This window comes from Rutilus rutilus (genome assembly GCF_951802725.1).
Source record: "Rutilus rutilus genome assembly, chromosome: 3".
In the NCBI taxonomy this organism is placed as follows: domain Eukaryota; kingdom Metazoa; phylum Chordata; class Actinopteri; order Cypriniformes; family Leuciscidae; genus Rutilus; species Rutilus rutilus.
The window spans coordinates 49,630,201-49,649,763 of NC_140211.1; the positions used below are offsets into that span (position 1 = coordinate 49,630,201).

At 37.1% G+C, this 19,563-nt stretch overlaps 1 protein-coding gene across 5 annotated transcripts in view; it reads right to left on the reverse strand.

The window, feature by feature from the left end:
- Positions 1-19,563, reverse strand: part of LOC311287784 (adhesion G protein-coupled receptor L3) — a 308,150-nt gene that overhangs the window by 183,390 nt on the left and 105,197 nt on the right. The gene's annotated exons all lie outside the window — the stretch shown is intronic.

A 19,563-nucleotide genomic window follows, 5' to 3' on the forward strand; every position in this document is an offset into this window, starting at 1 on the left:
CCCATGGGTTTATCTTTGGGACAGTAAAACCTGGATTGTGTGGTCACTGAAGTATTTCGGTGTGGATTTGCTCTGGATGACTGTCACGATGGAAGAGCTGTGAGACTCCTGGCAGAGACAGCAACATTTTGATTTAAAGTCTTAGGACATTTGATGGATTCCACAAGTATGTCTGATATTCCCTGAATCTAAGTGAGAGAACAACAAAAAATTATAAAAATACTAAATCGCCACCGTATCTCATAGTGGTCACCATACACTGTAAATAAAAGTTTGTATGTCTGTATTTTTACAATTCACCAACATGAATAAGAATAGACTGGATTCGAAAACTTTGTGAACAAGAAGCTTGTTAAAGAGGTTTCCTCACCTCTTCATCTTATTATTTGATAACATGAAAGAACTGTGGAAATGAGTCAGATTCTTGGTCCTGATGCAAACACCAGTTATAAACCAGGGTGGCATGAAAACCTGATCTCCACAATTAAGGCTCTGACACACACAGATCCACCATTCACTGCCCACCGCGCGTCATTGGGTTTGATTTTAATTGGCCTCCAGCTTCCGTACTGCACCTTTTGTGTGAATCTCTGCGTTTAAGCGGAGTGTGATTGTTGTCACACTCGTGTGAACAAACACTCGCCCGCTGATAACAGATCATTAACCACGAGACGGGACGCAGCAGAGTTCTCACACACACTCACGCTTCTCCTATCCTGTTTACTTTCACTTCATACGACATACCACTGGAGAGACAGACAGACAGACAGAGACAGTGTTCAATCTGAAGATAAAACAGACAAAAGAAACCCAGACGTATACAGAAGGAGTAACCCAAGTGATATAGAGAATAGAGGTTATAATATGTAGGTTAAACCACCCAGAACAAACTAGCAATTACCCTATAGCAGCCTAACCTTACTTCCGCTCTCTCTCCCTCTCCTCCTGAAAATGGACTAAAGTAATAGCAAATTAATTAAAATATTAAATAAAATACAATAACACATCAAATACAAAGTGTGTGTGTGTGTGTGTGTGTGTGTGTGTGTGTGTGTGTGTGTGTGTGTGTGTGTGTGTGTGTGTGTGTTATGAAAGGATTGTGTGTTTGTGGTCCTTTTCTCTCCTCTTCCACACCCTGACACCTGGACTGCTCTGACATTTAAAAGTCATCATTAACATCAAAACACAAGCCCATGGGGCTCAAACACACACACACACACACACACACACACACACACACACACACACACACACATTCCAAGGGGCCTGGTCAGTGTAATCTCACAAAAGAGAGAAAATCTGTCTAAACACACAGGTCAGAAACATCAGGGTGACGGATTAACCATGCTGAGCGTGTGTGTGTCTGTGTGTGTGTTGAAAGATGGTCATCAGCAGTCTGATAACACTGTTTAAAGAGTCTCTCTGCATTGTCTTACGACTTATGAGTGACAGACAAAGAACCTTTTTTTTTTTTACCTTTACACACAATAACAAATGAAGAACTCAACCTGACACTACACGATGTAACAAAACATTCACACAAACCTGTCATCCTTGTACATTAGGTTAAGTTTAGTGGGAAGGTCGCATGGCTCCATATAAAAACAATACAGTATCATAGTATAATATTAAAACAATATCGCACAAGCAAGAGTGTAACAGAATGTGACTGGGCCAAACAAGTATGTGGAACTTCTGTGTGAAACTACTTTCTTACGATTTTTAAATATATTTTGAAATATGCAAAAATGGCATGTTAGAAATAGCAACGAGGGTTGTTTCTGATATTGCTTATGCAACAGTTCGATAAACATAAACGTAATATTGAGTAACTTACATTTTAGATGTACTATTGTCCGTTACTTGCGTTGCTACGCCAAAGAGAGTAGTTCCATAGTCATATCTGAGCCAGTGTGATTTGATCTTGAAAAGATTCAGTGTTTTTGAACAAATCGTTTGAGTGAATGATTCACTGACTCATTCGTAAAGAGAGTCACATGTTTCATTCCAGAAAGAATCTGCATTTTCAAACAAATGGGTTGAATGAATGGTTCATTGCAGTGGCGTAGCAAGTCAGTCCCGGGCCCATATGCAAAATAAATTTTACGGGCCCCCCCGCCCACAAGTACATCGAAGATATAGATATAGCTAGACGTTCATATATAGACGTTCACTGTAGTGTATCAAGAAAATACCATACTAAACAATACCATAAAAAACACACTCTACCCAACAATTTTTCACAACCAGAACGGAACAAAAACAAATCTAAAACAACCAAGGCACTGCCAATGTCAATAATAAACTAGGCCTACTGATCTTGGCACGGCGGCCCAAAATGTAAAAACATAAAACTACTCACTCATTTTAGTTGCATTCACCGGGCCTTTCTTTCGACAAATTCATCCACGATGTCAACAGTAACAGGGACCTTCGACATCGTTGTCATTTACACTAGGTTTGCACAAAAAAACGGTCTATTTTGGGTACTTTTTGTGTCGCGACTATAACTTCTCCACCCTCCTTTTTCTCTTTAATGCCCCACTTTTATGTTTGTATTTGTCCACCCTTTAATGTTCAATTAGCTAGCCGATAGTAACCTCTCACTCTGTGTTTTCTTTTTTTAATTTGGCGCGGCGATGTAGTGTGCGTCATATAAAAAATGACAGCGTAGTTCTTCTACGTCAGCTGCGGGGTGCAAAAAAAAAATGCACACCTTAAATGTCGGAGAAAGTAGACATTAGGGAGAAACAAGAAATTACTACAGATGACAAGCATTCAAAAAATAATGAAATATATTTATTGTGGCCACGAATTTAAAATTAATTTCCTCGTTTTAATTAAAAGCTCCTCATGGGCGGGCCCCCTATTGGCCCGGGCCCATTTGCACGTGCATACCCTGCATGCCCTGACGCTACGCCACTGGTTCATTGACTCGTGGTTCAAAGACATCTGTTTGCCGCCACCTACTGGTGTCACCATAAAAACTGCAGAAAGAGTATATTATATTATATTATATTATATTATATTATATTATATTATTATTAATTTTTTTCATTGTTTTTATTTAATCTCTTTTATTCACAATATGTTTTGTATAACAACATTCTGTTTATATTGGGGATGGTTATTTCTCCTAGTGGAAAGATGCCACTTAATGAATTCATCTTAATAAAATAATGATTTCACTAAAATAGTGTTAAACTTGCATTAAATTCCCATGAGTTTTGTCACTGACTTTCAGTTGTTTATGATTACTGCATTTTTTACTTTTTATTTTTAACTATGCTAGCTTGTGTAAACGTCTCCAAAAAGACAAAGAACGGCCTTGAGATTTGAATGTGGCTCAATGGAGGATTCGGCTTTCTGAGCCTCCATGCAGTGCATAACCGAAGAAATGTATATTTACAGTAGAAATTTCCATGACTTAACATTTTGTAACATTACATATTACTCCATGACTTTTTAGACCTTTAAAAAGTTTAAAACATTCCTCTGTGTGTGTTCATGCTTTTCTCGATTGTTCTCAAAGTAGCTTATGTTGAGCAGCGAAGCCAGACACTAATTACCGTTGTTTGGATTTCTTTCTCTTTCTTGCAATTGATTCTTTTACTGAAGCACGAAATAAGCATTGACAGAAAGAGCAAATTAATGCCATAACTTGGACACAGCGCGTGTCTGTGTGTGCATGTGTGTGTGTGTGTGTGCAGAACATCTGAGGTTGTCGGTTTGTGTTTGCTTGTTTGCAGGTGGCAAACACACAGTCCTGTGAGTCTTGAGCGATGGCGTCGGATGGTTTGACCAGCTCAGTCAATTAGCATCAGTCTGCATGATGAACGTCTCCACCTGTGTGCATATGCATCACTGTTTCCTTTTTACTCTGCAGTTACACACTGATTCCCACAAACACTCTGTAAATGTAACAGCTTTGATCTATCAAAGATGTGTGAGCACAATTCTGTTTTGCATTTTCAAAACTTCTGAATAAAAAAGCACTATATATATTTATATATTACAGTAGAGATAGCCACAAGATTCAAATGAATAAACACCGAGATGATGCGCTTAGTAAAAGGAGAGATTTCTGTCTGATGAAATGGTGTGTAACCTGCTGAAAGGATCGCTTCACTGGCAGAAGATTCTCTTAAATATGATTCCACATAAATGAGCCGAGTACATGTGTAAGTGAAAATAAGGCCGTAAATCCATCAAGCAAGACTAGGTTCTTTGAAGATGTGAGTGTTTCTTGCCTGTGCAAAACTCTGCCATGATGATCCAGTGTGTTGAAAGGCTGCCAGGGTGTTGCTATGCATTCAGAGGGGGTTCTGGGTAGTTGCTAGGGCATCTCTAAGGTGTCCTGGGCAGTAATGGCACACTTTGATATTCTTGTGCAGGGCAAATTACATTTAATTTTGCCAACCGCTTGACCACCCTTAAATCTCATTGGTCCAAAATCCCTCTCCTTGTAATTGTATTGTTTAGATGCCTTTCAATAAAGATTCTCATAATCCAATGTTATGAATAGAATGTTCAAAAGAACAGGTGCTAAATAGGTTTCGCTTTCGTTATTCTAAATATATTATCCTACACTACCATTCAAAAGTTTGGGGTCAGTTTTTTTTAAACTAAATTAATACTTATATAAATTTTGTGTAAATTCAGCCTTAAATAGAAACATTTATAGTGTTACAAAAAAAGTATATTTCAACTTGGAACTTTTGAACTTTCTATTCAATAAAAAATCCTGAAAATGCTCCAGGTTTTGACAAAAATATGAAGCAGCACAACGATTTTCAAGATTGATAATAATAAGAAATGTTTCTTGAGCAGAAAATCATCATATTAGAATGATTTCTGAAGGATCATGTGACACTGAAGACGAGTAATAATGCAGAAAATGTAGCTTTGCATCAAAGGAATAAATAGAATTGTATGATATATTACAACAGAAAATAGTTATTTTAAATTGCAATAACATTTCACTGTTTTGCTGTTCTTTTTTTATCAAATAAATGCAGCCTTGATGAGCAGAAGAGACTGTGGTGTTTATTTCTGTGATTTTGGAGGAAAGACTAATCCTGAATTTTCCCAGTTTCACCCAATACTGATGCTCGGCACGCAGTAATAATCTCATATGTGTGGCACATAGCATTACAGCAACATTGTTCAACAGTGTGTGCGATCTCTGAACGCTCAGGGCTCATATCTGCCAATGCACTGTTTAGCAATTTCCTCTTCTTTCTTCCTGTGCAGTTGCCCTTACATCCTCCCTCTCTTTCTCCCTCTCCCTCTCTCTGCCCTTTGCAAATCCCTTTTGCCACCATATTACTGCAGGAATGCCGTCAACTAAAACACACAGACACACTCATGTAATGCTCTGAGGCTGTTGTGATTTTAACGGCTCTTGACAAAACATAGGGTTTAATTGAGGTCAAACAAACAACAGGAAAAGATGGGGGTTTTTTTCTTCTTTTTTTCCAAGAGCTGCCGGACAAAAAGTAAGAAAGTGAGAGTGAGCTTCATTCTGTACACGCAGACAACGGAAGCGCCATAAGTGAGTCAAATTAAGCCTCAGACACTAATTACGCCACACTGAAGCATATTGGCTAACCACAAAACCCACTAAAGCTTAGACACTTGCATATAATAGTGTTTAGCAGTAAGAGCACTAATTCCTCAGGCCGCACACACATATGATTGTTTTGTCTGAAAACGGCATGACTTATTAATAAATCACACACCCCCACAAACACACACACAGTCTATTGTGCCATGTTTGCTGGCTGAACATAAACATATATTGCGATCAATGTTGTCCAATTCACAAACACATGTCTCTGCAGTGCTTATATACATATACATACATACATGAATTAAAGTTGAGGTACTTACGTTTATAAAAGTAAACTGAAAGCTAAACAGATAACTAAAGGACAGAACACACACACACACACAGTCTATTGTGGTATGTTTGCTGGCTGAACACAAACATATATTGCGATCAATGTGGTCCAATTCACAAACACGTCTCTGCTTACATACATACATACATATATTAATTAAAGTTGAGGTACTTACATTTATAAAAGTAAACTGAAAGGTAAATAGATAACTAAAGGACAGAACACACACACACAAATTGCCCTTCCACAATTTCTTAATACATCAGAAAAGTATCATATAAAAATCACAAAATCGTTTACTGCCAGAAGTCAGTCCATTTTGCAGACTTTCGGCTAGAGTAGCTGCCAGCTTGATTGATCATGTGAGCTCAACTGCCTTCACTTCAGATTTGCATGAAGTCAAACTGTTCTCAAGTGTGTGTGGAGTCACTGGCCACGCCCACATCCTGATGTCAACAGTCGCTGTCACTAACATCACACGGATACATTCAGGTCAGTTTGTTGCTGCTGGTGATGTGACTGCAGCTTGACTTTGTGATATGCTCATGTTTACTTTAACCTCCACTTTGATGGATGATTAAGTTGTCACAAGAAAAAAAATTAAGGCAAGTAATTGTTTTCAAGGCCACGGCTGTTATTTTAGGATCACTAGGATACTAATTATAGTTTTGTTAAGATTTTGAACCAGCCTTTATTTCTACATTTTCTGTTATTTCTATATTAAAGTGTTTTCTTGTCATTTTTATAAGCCATTTTATTTGTTTTAGGTTTTAGATTTGTTTTAGTTATTTTAGTACTTCAACTTAAATGGTAAAGGCCATTGCACACTGAGTCCGAAATTTTCGTATGCGTTTTTTCGTGTTCGTCAGCAGTAAAATTCGTCACGCACAGAAACCTTGCACACTGAGTCCGATGCGTATTTATTAAACCTTTGCGGAAAAAAACGCAAAAAATACTAAATGGATTCGTCAAGCAGTGAGGATGAATTTGTTGCCCTCTTTCATCTTAAAAAGAGAAAAAGAAAGAGGAAATATTGGGTCCATCCAATCCTGAGATTGCGCCGAGAGGAAGGAGCTCGAGTTTCACCTCCTTATCAAGGAGTTGCGAAATTATCCCAAACAAACGATTCAAAATTTACCTCAGAATGTCAGTGGAACAGTTTGATGCTTTGCTAGCGATACTGGAGCCACATATTAAAAAGAAGACCACCAATTTCCGTGAACCAATCGATCCTGAACAGAAACTGGCAGTATGTCTATGGACGGACACACACACACACACACACACACACACACACACACGCGGCCGGCAGAAGCGCTGGGCAGACAGAACAGCTGTATACAGGTTATATTTTATTCAGTGTCTTTGTAATCCGCATTTTGTTTTTCATACAGTACTTGTGCTGCGAGACGAAGTGTATCAACTTGTCAGACGTCATTCTGGATTTTGTCGTTCGCTTGTACGGTGGCTCTGAATTTTCAAAAAACCTCACAAAACACTGGCTGTGGATGCGAAAAACGCAGAAAATCGAACCCAATCCGATTTTTTTTTTTACGGACGAAAGTTTCGTAGACAGTGTGCAAGCATGATTGACATAACGTGAGGTCGAATTTTTTTTTTAACGTGCGAAAATTTCGGATGCGAATTTCGGACTCAGTGTGCAATGGCCTTTACTCTTGCCAAAATGCAACCTAGGGTCTTTTTGTTAATCTACCAGAGGCAAACTTTCATTTAAAAGCATAATTAGAATGGAAACGGCACTTTTCAGTTTGACCGTATTTTCGTTTTTGGTCAAATTGCCTTTTGAATGGGAGTGCTTGGGGCACTTCTATGATAGCATCAAAAATCGCTATTTTTAAAACACTAAGAAGGCTCGACACAACATGAAACTTTGCTTGAAGTATCACCAGGGGCTCTACACATGAACGCGAGCATTGAGAACATTGTTTGTGTACACTGAGTTTACTAAAAAAAAAGATTTTGAACAACTCACTGTAGCTGTGTCCACCAGCATTTTGACAGTCAAAACTAGTCGATCTCCGAATGCAACGTAACAGGGAGGAGAGTAAAGATGGAAAGCTCCTAAAGCTTAGTTCCATATAAATTCACGGATAATTTGTTGTTTTGTCGTTAGTGAAAATCAATATTGACCTTGTATTTGAAAAAGGATCCTCATATAAGAAACAATACTAAAATTCAGAGTCAGTTCATTCACATTCGGAGATCGACTATTTTTGACTGACAAAATGCCAGCAGACACAGCTACAGTGAGTTGTTCAAAATCTTTCTTTTTAGTAAACTCTGTGTACACAAGAAGGGGTCTAAATATATAAAAATGTACATATATCTTATGTGAAAGTCTCAACACTTTGAGGCATGAGGTAATTTAACGGCATCTTGTGACACTTTGCAGACTCTGCTGTGTGCGTTCATGTGTTTTGAAGGAGGAGTGGCATTGGATACACTCTGAAGGGAGGGTGGGATCGTATGCTTTTAAAGCTAGCTTGCAATTGCTAGCCTCTCCGAAATTGCCCACCCTACCTTTAATGATAATAACCCTGGGCCACAGGTCTACAAATTCGCCATTGTACCAACATCAACATTTCATTTTCTTTCATTTTAAACACACACACACACACACACACACACAGAGAGAGAGAGAGAGAGAGAGAGAATAAAAGTAACTATAACCTGATGTAAACTTTAATAGTTGGGCAGAAGATAAAAATTATAATTGCATGTGTGATGTGGGATTTCTGAGAAACATCTTTGCCCTGTTTGTTCTGGCTGGCTGATCACGCCGCTGGTATTTTTACCCTTCCTCACATCCCTGCTGCTACAAAGACATGAATTAATACAAATTACATCTCAAAGCCCCTGTATTTACTTACATAATGAAGAGCAGAAATTATTCCGACACGTAAATTAAAAATGATTTCATGCGTACATGCATCTCTTTTCTCTCAACTCTTGAGCTGCTAACGGGCTGATTTAACGGCTGCTGTTTAAAATCTCCCCAGCACGTCAGAGTGCCACTGACAAGCCAATCTGATCCATTTAGAAAACAAAGACAGATAAATATAAATCGCTCTGTGTATTTCCTGTAGAGATGAGAGAAAGCGAATCCCCGGAGAAAGCGAAAGATGAAGGCTTGAGGAGAGAAATAGGGCTGGTTTGGTGGGGGTTGACTACTAGCTATATCCCATCTGATAAAAAAAAAAAAAAAAAAGACAAATGAAAGGAGAACAAAAAGCCAAGGCAAAAAAACAAAAAAAAACACATGGTAGTCGTTTCCCTGTAGATTTCCAAATGAAAAGAAAAATGCATGCCGTCCAGAGACAAAACAAAAATAACACTCCACTGAGCCTATGAAACCGTAGAATGCTTGGGTGTTTTAGGCTGGGTGTCAGTTGTGGGTCACCTATTTTCAATCACTTAGTTGCAAGGGGTTTTAATCTGCCTTGCGTTCCCATCTTCACCTTAGGTGGATGGAAGTGCTGTTCTTTAAAGGAATAGCTTGGTACATGTGGCGACTTTCAAATGTAATCACATGGAACTTTTAGTGTTCATTAGAAAATCATGTACCTACATTGGTTTCAAAAACGCACCAATGCATACAATTCACTGCAGTTTACATCTGAAATTAACACTAGTGGTAGAAATTATGATTACGGGGCAGATTATTGATTAATTAAGACTTCATTTCATGTGGTATCTTAAACTATACTATGTAATGACTTCAAAACACATTTACCATAATAAAAGTTTTGTAAACTGATACATTTTGATGTTTGCATCACATAACCAGCTCAATATGTTTGTTTTTTACTTGATTATGTAACTTGCTCGGCAGCTCACCTGGTACAGCATTTGCGGTACATGAAACACAAGTCATGATAAAAGAGATCAAAGAAGCAGCTAAAATTGCTACGGTTGGTTACATCAGCAAATTAATTTTTATCTCATGTTTGCTTTTGTTAATGCTATCAGTTTGGTTTAATGTAGATCAAGGGCGTAGATTTGGTTTGAACATTGGGGGGGTTGAAGTTTGGGTATGCCTCCTTTTCATGTGATCATGGTATAAATATTGGGGGGGGGGGGGGTTGTAATGCATAGATTTAAATATTGGGGGGGTTATCTCCCCCCAACCCCCCCCCCACAAATTACGCCCCTGATGTAGATTCTACGTTATTTTCAAAAGCGATAAAGTACTAACCTTTTGGCGCGGCTCGCCGGACATTTAGTTTCCAAACTGCGGCGATACGTAAAACAGCCAGCATAATAACATTTTTACAGATTCACCTTAATCTGCTTCAGGCTACATCTACATTAATCCGGATACATTTGAAAACGGCGTTTTCATTTAAAAGCACTTTTCGTTTTCCGATGTTTCAGTGTGGATGAGAAACTTTTGGAAAACATCTGAAAACGCTAAATTCATCTTACTGCGAATGCGTGAAACCTCACAAAAGCTCACTGAGATGATACAGACGGAAAAAATAAATAATAAAGTTATCACGCAATATATATTTAGCAAAATCTCTCACCATTCACGTCCAGGTCGCACTCAGTCACCATATGTTTGCTCTAAAACGCAACTCTGCTCTTGTATTGCCGCAGGATCAGCAAATGTGAGTACATTTTCTGTCATCTTTGCCAGGACTGTGATATGAAGAGTGTGCAAAGTAACATATTTTAGCAACAGTGTGAAAGTGAATAGCACATAACAGGCACAATACCGGTATAAACATAAATATCTATTGGTTACAAATGCGCCACATGACTAAACTTACGTGATCATTTTTAAATACCTCCGTTTTGACAGTCCACACTACAACGCGAAAACGGCGTTTTCAAATTTATCAACTTTGGAGAGCGTTTTCAAAAAGCTTCGTTTTCATTAATAAAAATGCCGTCTCAGTGTGGACGGAAGGCCAAAATGGAGAGAAAAAGGTGCGTTTTCAAATGAAACCGTATTAGTGAGGACAAGGAACACATGTTAAAACATGTTTTTATCTTAACTCACTGGACAATTCATTTTGAAAGTGTTGCGGAATATGCAAGAAGCAACGTTTTCCAAGAGCCTGGGTTGTTTAGTGTTCTGTGCAAGAAACACTAAAGTCATACGGGTTTGGAGTAAGTCTGGATAGAATTTTAATATCTGGCCGAACATACCTTCAAGTTAACTTCCCGTGGTGCCATGTGACCGTGCCAGAGCATGAGGTGTTTCCTGTTGCATTATGAGACTGGAGCAGCATGACCAATAACTTTGACAACACTGTATAACTGAAACATCTGGATCTGTTCTCCATCGCCAGGCATGTATAATCAAATATAAGCATTGAGTAATCAAATATACCGCAACTAGTCACGGTCACGCAACACTGATAAATGACCAACTGACTCTTCCTAATGAAGCCTGGTTATACCTCACATCCCATACAAACATTCACCAAGGAAATACACAGTTTGTGAAAAGAAAAGAAAACGTGCCATTATTGTTGAGAATTATTTGATAAAAAATTACTGTAAAATTGTAATTTATGTGATGTTAAAGCTTTTTCAGCATCATTATTCCAGTCTTCAGTGTCACATGATCCTTCATAAATCAACCTAATACACTGATTTGTTGCTCAAGAAACATTTCTAATTATTATTATTAATGTCGAATAAATAAATAAATTGATACATTTTTTCAGGATTTGTTGGTGAATACAAAGTTCATATGAAAACCAATTATTTGAAATAGAAATGGTAGTTTTACTGTGAAACCACCAGTTCTTAACACTGAAGTGTTTAAAGAGTCAAAACAAGTGTATTTACAGCTATTTTGATGGCACTTTGGCGTGTAGAAGTAGGGTGGTCCTTGTTTTTAAAGTCTCCAATTGTCATGCTCTTAACCCTTCAAATTGTTCCTTTATATAAGAAAATACAGCATGCCAATTTGTATGGCAGTAACATAATAATTACTGGTAGCTCAATAGCTTTAAACTTTCTGAGATTTTGATGATTTTCGTAAAAACAGATCATTTGAATTGGTATTGTACCTGGCTAGTAAAATTCCAAAAGAATCTCCATAAAAACATCTAATGCACCATATATTCCTAAATATGTATTTTAGATACATATCTCAGTTTACTGATTGTAGAAACTAAATCCAAATTAATCCATCCATTACCCGTTTTAGCAGATTTACCTTTCTTGGTGGAATCAATCCATATTTCTATTGATGATCACCTTGGTTATTGTTTGGGTTTAGAGCAAATTTTTTGGTAAAAAAAAATGACATTACGTTCCTTGAAATTGACCCGGAACTTTGGCCGAATCAAGCAGATTATCAGGAGGCACAGGCAATTATACATGCAATGAAAGTAGTCGAGAGGAGTGGCTCTGATTCAAGAATACAATGGCTATCTCACACACTCTGAAGAACAATTGCAGTTCCTCCTTCATGTGGTGGAAGATCACCGACGGATCTATCCAGACTGCAAAAAGTCAACACTGGCTGCTGAGCATCAGAAATGAGGGATTGTTGAAAACTTTGTGCTTTTTTGAGATTGTTGTCATTGTTGTCATGTCTCTGATTTCAATAAAATGTAGGTCATTTGCAGCAACTTTTAATATGACTTGCATATCACAATAACGCCACACAGCTTAACATAGGCAATTTTCCACAAGATTGAGCTACCTCTAAATATCTTTTTTTTTGTCAACATTTTTGCATATTTCTAATTTTGAAGTTAAAAGGAACAGTTTAAGAGGTTAAGACACTAACATTTAGCAAAAAAAAAAAAAATTGGACTTGATAAGGACCACCCTAGTGTAGAGATGTCATATAATCTCCATAATGTAGCCAAACATTAGCTTATGAATGTAAATTTATCACAGCACACTGGATATTAATCATACACTTGAAATGTTTTGTCAGTCAAAATTTACTGATGTTGTGCCATGTCTATATCAACGAGTATTGATCAAATCAAAGCAATTATTCAAAATTACTGAATAAACCTAACTGAGTTACACCAATGAAAAGAATTTAAGCCTCTGATCATGTAGAACTTTATACATTTACTTTATTAACATGTTCCTGGTCTTTGAGCAAAATTTCTTTGTAATCTGTCATCATAATGCAGTAAACATTTCAGATCCGGGATGACGGAGTGAAGCTGCGTCTTCACATTCAGAAGCGATGATTGAATTTTTTCAGGGGCTTGAATTCACAAATACGAATGACTCACAATGGAAATGAAGCATTATCTAGCGAAACAAACAAAAGAGCAGCTCGACTCTCTCCGGTTTCGCTGGGAATGAGATGGCAGAACTAAGCAAATTGCCGCTGAAAGGAACTCTGGGAGGGGCGGCGGAGATGCACACCTGTGGTTTCTCCACACAGGAACGCTTTTGTAGCGAGTATCTCAAGGAAGATCTTGAGTGATCTTCAAACACACTGCCAACCGTGCTGGAGGTCCATTCTTCACATTTCAACACGTTATTAAAATATCCAGCCTGTGAACTACACTTAATTTACCAACAATACAAAGAACAACACAAGAGAATCAAACTGAGTTCAGCCACGCAGTTACCCATACAAATTTGTCATGAGTGAGTGATGGTGTGCATTTCTTCCCCAGACGTCCAAACATCTCTGTTGTTGTTTGGAATGCGGTAAGTGATGTTCTCTTCGGTCTGGTATGTAAAAGCGTTCGGGTGGCTTTGTGTGGATGTGTGCTTGTTTAGTACTGAAGACTCCTAATGGCTCTTTGCTTTGCCTGTGGCTCCAATGCAAGTCTTCAGAGCCTCATCTATCAACAGGTCAATTGACAAGCCCTTTCCTGTCTCTACGACTCAGAAGAACAAGTAAAAGAGGCAATGAAATACAAAGTTAGGTTTTCCTGTGACATGAGAGGAGGAAACAGGAGGAATGTGAATTGTAACATTACAAGCCTTGTTCAAGATTCTGAAACTTTTAGTGTTGTTATTGCAAAATAAAACGAAACCTAAAATGAGTAAGAATCGTTTTTATAAACTGAAATAGATCTGAAATGAAATAAAATAGCATAGACAATGTTTTTTTAATTAAGTCTTGGCATCTGAATTTGTATGAGTGAGTAAAAGGTGGCTAATTCATATACGAATTAGTACAACCTCACTCGCGCAAATTCGTATGATTTGTCTAAACCCCAGTGATGGGTAGGTTTAGGGGCGGGGTCAGGGGTAGGTCATTCGTACGAATTCATACCAGTGTTTCCCCTACCATTATATAAGGGGGGCGCCCCGCCCTCCTAACGGCTCCCCCCGCCCCCCTTGGAGGTCAAGTAAATTTGATTTGATTTTCTTTATAGCAACAGATTACAATTTGTTATTTTATAAAAAAAAAAAAACTAAATGGCCCTTAAGTAATATGTTATTTATCTCATTTCCACGATGGCATGTCTTTTCTGTCTGTTTACAATTATCCCAATGAGTGCGCAGTCACACACAAACAAACACTTGCGTCACATACAGTTGAGCACTAGCGGACAGAGAGCGCGCGGCTGGAAATGTGTCGCTGAACTGAAGATGGCAACACTCGCTCTACTGCGAGTAGCAGCCGGAGAGTAGCTCTCCTGCTCCAAGTCTAACGCCCGTTTCACATATATTTCGTTTGCGGTGAGTATTTTTTTTCCGTACCCATGTTAACAGAGCTTTCACACTGCACGAGGATGCAGTCCGTCGATGATCGATCTGTTCCAGTTGCGGTGCGTATACAGCAGTGCAGAGATCGTTTCTGCACCGAGTCTATTTCTGCTGTGCTGCAAACGCTGAATTAAAGTGACAGCGCATGTTTCGTGGTCAAAATGAACACCGATTGACCTGAAAATGTAGTAATTTCACCATAAGTGCGATTAATTAAATAAAATGTAGTAATCTCACCATAAATTTATTTAATTAATTACTACTTTTTTCACTTTAAGACTGAGTTAAAGCAAAGAAAACTACAATTTACCTCAACAAGGCGACATAATGAACAACACTCGTCTTATTCGTGGAGGTGGAAAAACAAGTTCTTTGTGACATGCAAGATTTATTGTATTAAAATTTAAATACAAAAGATTTTAATATAAGTACATGGTTAAATATTTTACCACTTGCTTGAGCAACTTAATATATAATTATATAGAAGTAATGTATTGAAATGAATAATACATTGTTTAAATTGTGTTTACGTGAACGCGCGTTCACAGCAGTGGTGTGTCTGACAGGATTATTCTCTCCAATAAATGCATCAGAAATAAAAACTTGTCATAAAAAAAGCCCATTTAAAATGTATATATATATTGGTTAGTATTTATAAATCTTTTTTTAGTTGTTAGTTAAAAAATAAAACTATTTAAGCTCTGGTCCATTAATATTAACAAATACTTCTATAAATTTAACAAAGGTTATTTGCAAAAGTCAATTTTAAAAAGATTTAAATATGTTTATTTATTTTTTTAAAGAGATATCTTATGTTAAATTTTTTTAACTTTTACAAACCATTACCCTCCCAGACAACCAATTTATGTGACAGATAGATAGATAGATAGATAGAGATAGATAGATAGATAGAGATAGATAGATAGATAGCGTCTGTGTCAATTTTCCCCAAACCAACCAACCCCCCCCCCCCCCCCCCCCCAAACCTGTAAACCTAGGGGAAACACTGCATACGATATAAAATATGTACGATTTAGCACAAATCTTACAAATTCGTATGAGTGAGGTCATATGAATTCGTAAGAATTAGCCACCTCGTAAAATACGTACGAATTGCCGTGAGATCGTGTTGGACATTCTAAATATTACACATCTAACCGCAACCATATATCTCATCCATCTCATAATTACAAAAAATTAAGAAAGGCAAAGTGTGGTGGGTTTACACCATAGGGATAAAAAGTTGTAGCTGTTCAGTTGTGCAAATATGATAACAATAACAGTCCAGAGGGGCAACAGCAGTGCAGCTTCTGCATTACTAAAGGCTCACCTGCAGACTGTTGGGTAACAAGCCACTTTTGTTAGATGCCATATTGAATTCCAAGCAAAAGCAACAAGGCCGTGCTTCAGGAGCGGATCAAATGACTGCAACCCCTTCATACATTCTCCCTCTCTCCCGCTCTCCCTCTCTCTCTCTCTCTCTCTCCCTCTCTCTCTGGAAAGTGTCGGGAAGCTGATAAATTCTTGATCCTCTCTTCACTATATGCACCTATTGTTCTTTCTCATAAAGGGTTTCTGTTCGCAAGAGCACATGCAATCCTGTTTGTATTGTTCTGTAAAGTGTCAGATGGCCTGCGTGTGTGTGTGAGTGTATGGTTGTACACAATGAGCTTAAGGAACACACTGATTATCAGAGGGTCACATGTTTGGGTCATATGGTACAAGAGGAAATGTTCATTTCCAAAGGATTGTTTGCTGGAGCTGGGCTGTGCTTCTGTGGAGATTTGTGGACATTTATGTATTATGTGGAACCTATAATGAGTTCCAGTGCATTTATGGTATACACTTTATCAGTATGTGTGTTCCTCTACAATCAAGTGCAACAAAGGTAAACTTAAGTAAGCATACTTTAAGTAGAGAACTTATTACAGAATTAATACTTTAAAAGAATAAACCTAAGTGAAAACTGAATGTAATGTTTTCAGACACTTAATTGCATGTTACTTGTTATTAAATTAAAATGTATTATAGTTTAAATTTATATTAAATGCTATTAGATGAACTCTAGAGTGCTTTATTGACTTAAGTAGCAATTTCATAATTTCTTATATATATATATATACACTTTTAATAATCACATTCAGTACAATTATGTGCACTTCTTTTTTATCAAAACAGACCAGCTTAGTGGCAAGTTAAGACCAGCAAACCACCATATGCTAGTTTAACACTTGTGCATCAATTTAAAAAAGTTACACATAGGTCCATAGAGGACAAAAAAGTATATGTCAAAAAAACAAAACAACAATCATTAAAATTTGAAGCTTGGGAAACCAGCCTTAAGATTGGTCTCATTTTAAAGAAGACCTTTGGCAGATTATTGTTGAAGTGGAAGTTTAAAACATGAACCCCCCCCCTTTTATTTATTTATTTATATATATATTAATAGTTTAAGTTTATGAAATGTATTTATGAACATTATTTTATATAACAAATATATATTTTTTAAACATGTCGAACTCTAAAACTACTAGAAAATCAAATCCATAAATCTAAACAAGTTGTGTTCCAAATTTGAGGTTGATGTCTCAAAAAATGAGCTTCCAGTGAGCTTTCAGCATAATTTATCTAATTGGCTCTATAATATGCATAAGCAGAAAACAGGAATAAAGCAAGTATTTGCTTTATAGGCCAAACCAGAGAAAATGGCACCATCTGGTAAAAAAAAATTAAATAAAAATAAAAATTTTGAAGCCTTGCCAACAGAATGAAAGCATATTAACAAAGATTGCATCATTTTAAAGTTAAATTGCCCTGGGATTAAAAATTGCAGTTTCAATGGGTTTCAATGGGGACATTTTTAACCTTAAGGTCCTGAGTGGAACTATTTTGTGTACTTACTGCAAAATTAAATGAAATGGGGGTGAAATAGTAAAATTCCACTAAAAATGTATTTTTCAGTTGGTATTAACACAGGCAAAATGATAAATAAATAAAAACATGGACATAAGATCACACAAGGGTTGAGCAAATTTGTCCTCAAAAATATCAATATTATACAGCATCTGGGCATTTTAGTGTTGTTTTTGTCAACTGCATTATTAGTTGATTTGTCATTATTGTAATACTGAACTATTGCAGATGTGCTTAAGCTCTTTTTCTTTAGCAGGAGAGTCTCTTAAGCCGTTCTGCTCCACTGCTCTCAGACTGAACTGAAAAAGTACCAATCTGTCAGGCAGGGCTAGCTAAACGCAAACGACAGCACGCTAGTCTGCTGGTCCTCAGAGTGTGAGTTGTACTCACACACACACGCAAACAAAACAAAACAAAACAAAACCAGGTTCGGTCTACCTGGATATGTATTGTATTGTATGTGTTGATTGTGGCAGCTGGGGATGATTTGTATTCTATGTAAATCTCACAGGTTGTGTCCTACCCGCATGAAAAGAGCAGGCATACAGAAATGGATGTAATCCTTATGATTATGAAAAGCTTATGGTTACAGTGTGTATTTGTGTGTAGACCACAGCCCCATTCAATTACGATGCTATACTCTAGAAGAATGGCCTTAAGACAACCAGCGACACAAGGATATCGAAACGAGAGCGCCACAAGGCAAAAAGCTTAGCATCAATACACACAATCACACTGCATCCATGAATGTATATGACAGGAGCTTTGCATTGCTGCGTATCCTGTCACACGTGTTTATACGCACGTCTTTGTGTTGCGGGATTTTACCGTGCGTGTGTCATCCGATAAGCAGTTGAATTGGGTCAGACTCTCTAACACAAAACATGCAGTTGTTCCTTCCCAGAATCTCCACTAAAGATTTTATTGTCTTTCATCTCTAATATTTTCCATCCGTTTATTTCTCTTTTAATCTACGTATCTTCTGTGCTGAAAACTACAGATAAAATTAGCTAAAGGTATCCAACTACGGTAAGTAAACCACCAATTTTCTATTCAAGTTATAGTTCTTGCCGGTCTTAAATCTCCAAACTAGTTTTGGTAGTCAGACTGTGCTTGCTTATTTTGCAGGGCATCAGCAAAACTGTGATTAGATATTGAGCCGCAGCCTTTTTTGTCATGATAATATGTATTAGGCATGGCGGATTATTAAAATATTGAGTGCATGGATGGTTGTAAATCTTACTAACATTATTATAACATCATCCCCTGGTTTCACAGACAGGGCTTTAGACTAGTCCTAGACTAAAATGTAAGTCTGAGCTGTTTCCACTGAAATAAACTTGCACTGACTGATCTTAAAAATATATCAGTGCCTTTTTAGTTTTAAGATGCACATCGGTAATGTTTTTTTCTAAGCATGTTTATAAAAATTACTTAAATGTCCTAATTGATCTATGGTCTAATCCTGGCTTAGTCTAAGCCCTGTCTGTGAAACCGGGCCAAAGTGTCTCAGCTATAAGCATCAGTTCAGCAAACATCCTCTAGTTGGACAGATATGTGTGTTTATGTGTTTGTGAAATTGCTTAGGTTTCTGTCCAGTTTTCCCTTCTGAAATAAAAAGTGAGCTTGATTGTAGTGATTGTGCACATGTAAGAACTGTACTGGCAGACAATATAATATAAACAGGAGTGTTTTTTTTTTTTAAGTGTGGTGTAAATGTTTTTCTGACCGTTATATTTTCAATTATGATTTTGAAGTCCTACTAAGTGGCTAAAAAAAACACTCTAAATTTCACATAATTGCATAACTTCATTTAGATTTAAACTACAATATTTTCACTTAATTGCAATTAACATTCAATCAAGTGCCTGATGACATTACTTTTTTACATTCTTAAAAAAAAATATATATATATATTTTTTTTAAGAATGTAAAAAAGTATATATATATATATATTATGAAATATATATATGGAAATGTATCTATATTATTTTAGCTGTATCTTCCAGTCTCAGTAAATATGTACACTTTTTGTTTGCATGTGGGTAATGTGTGTATATGTGTTTGT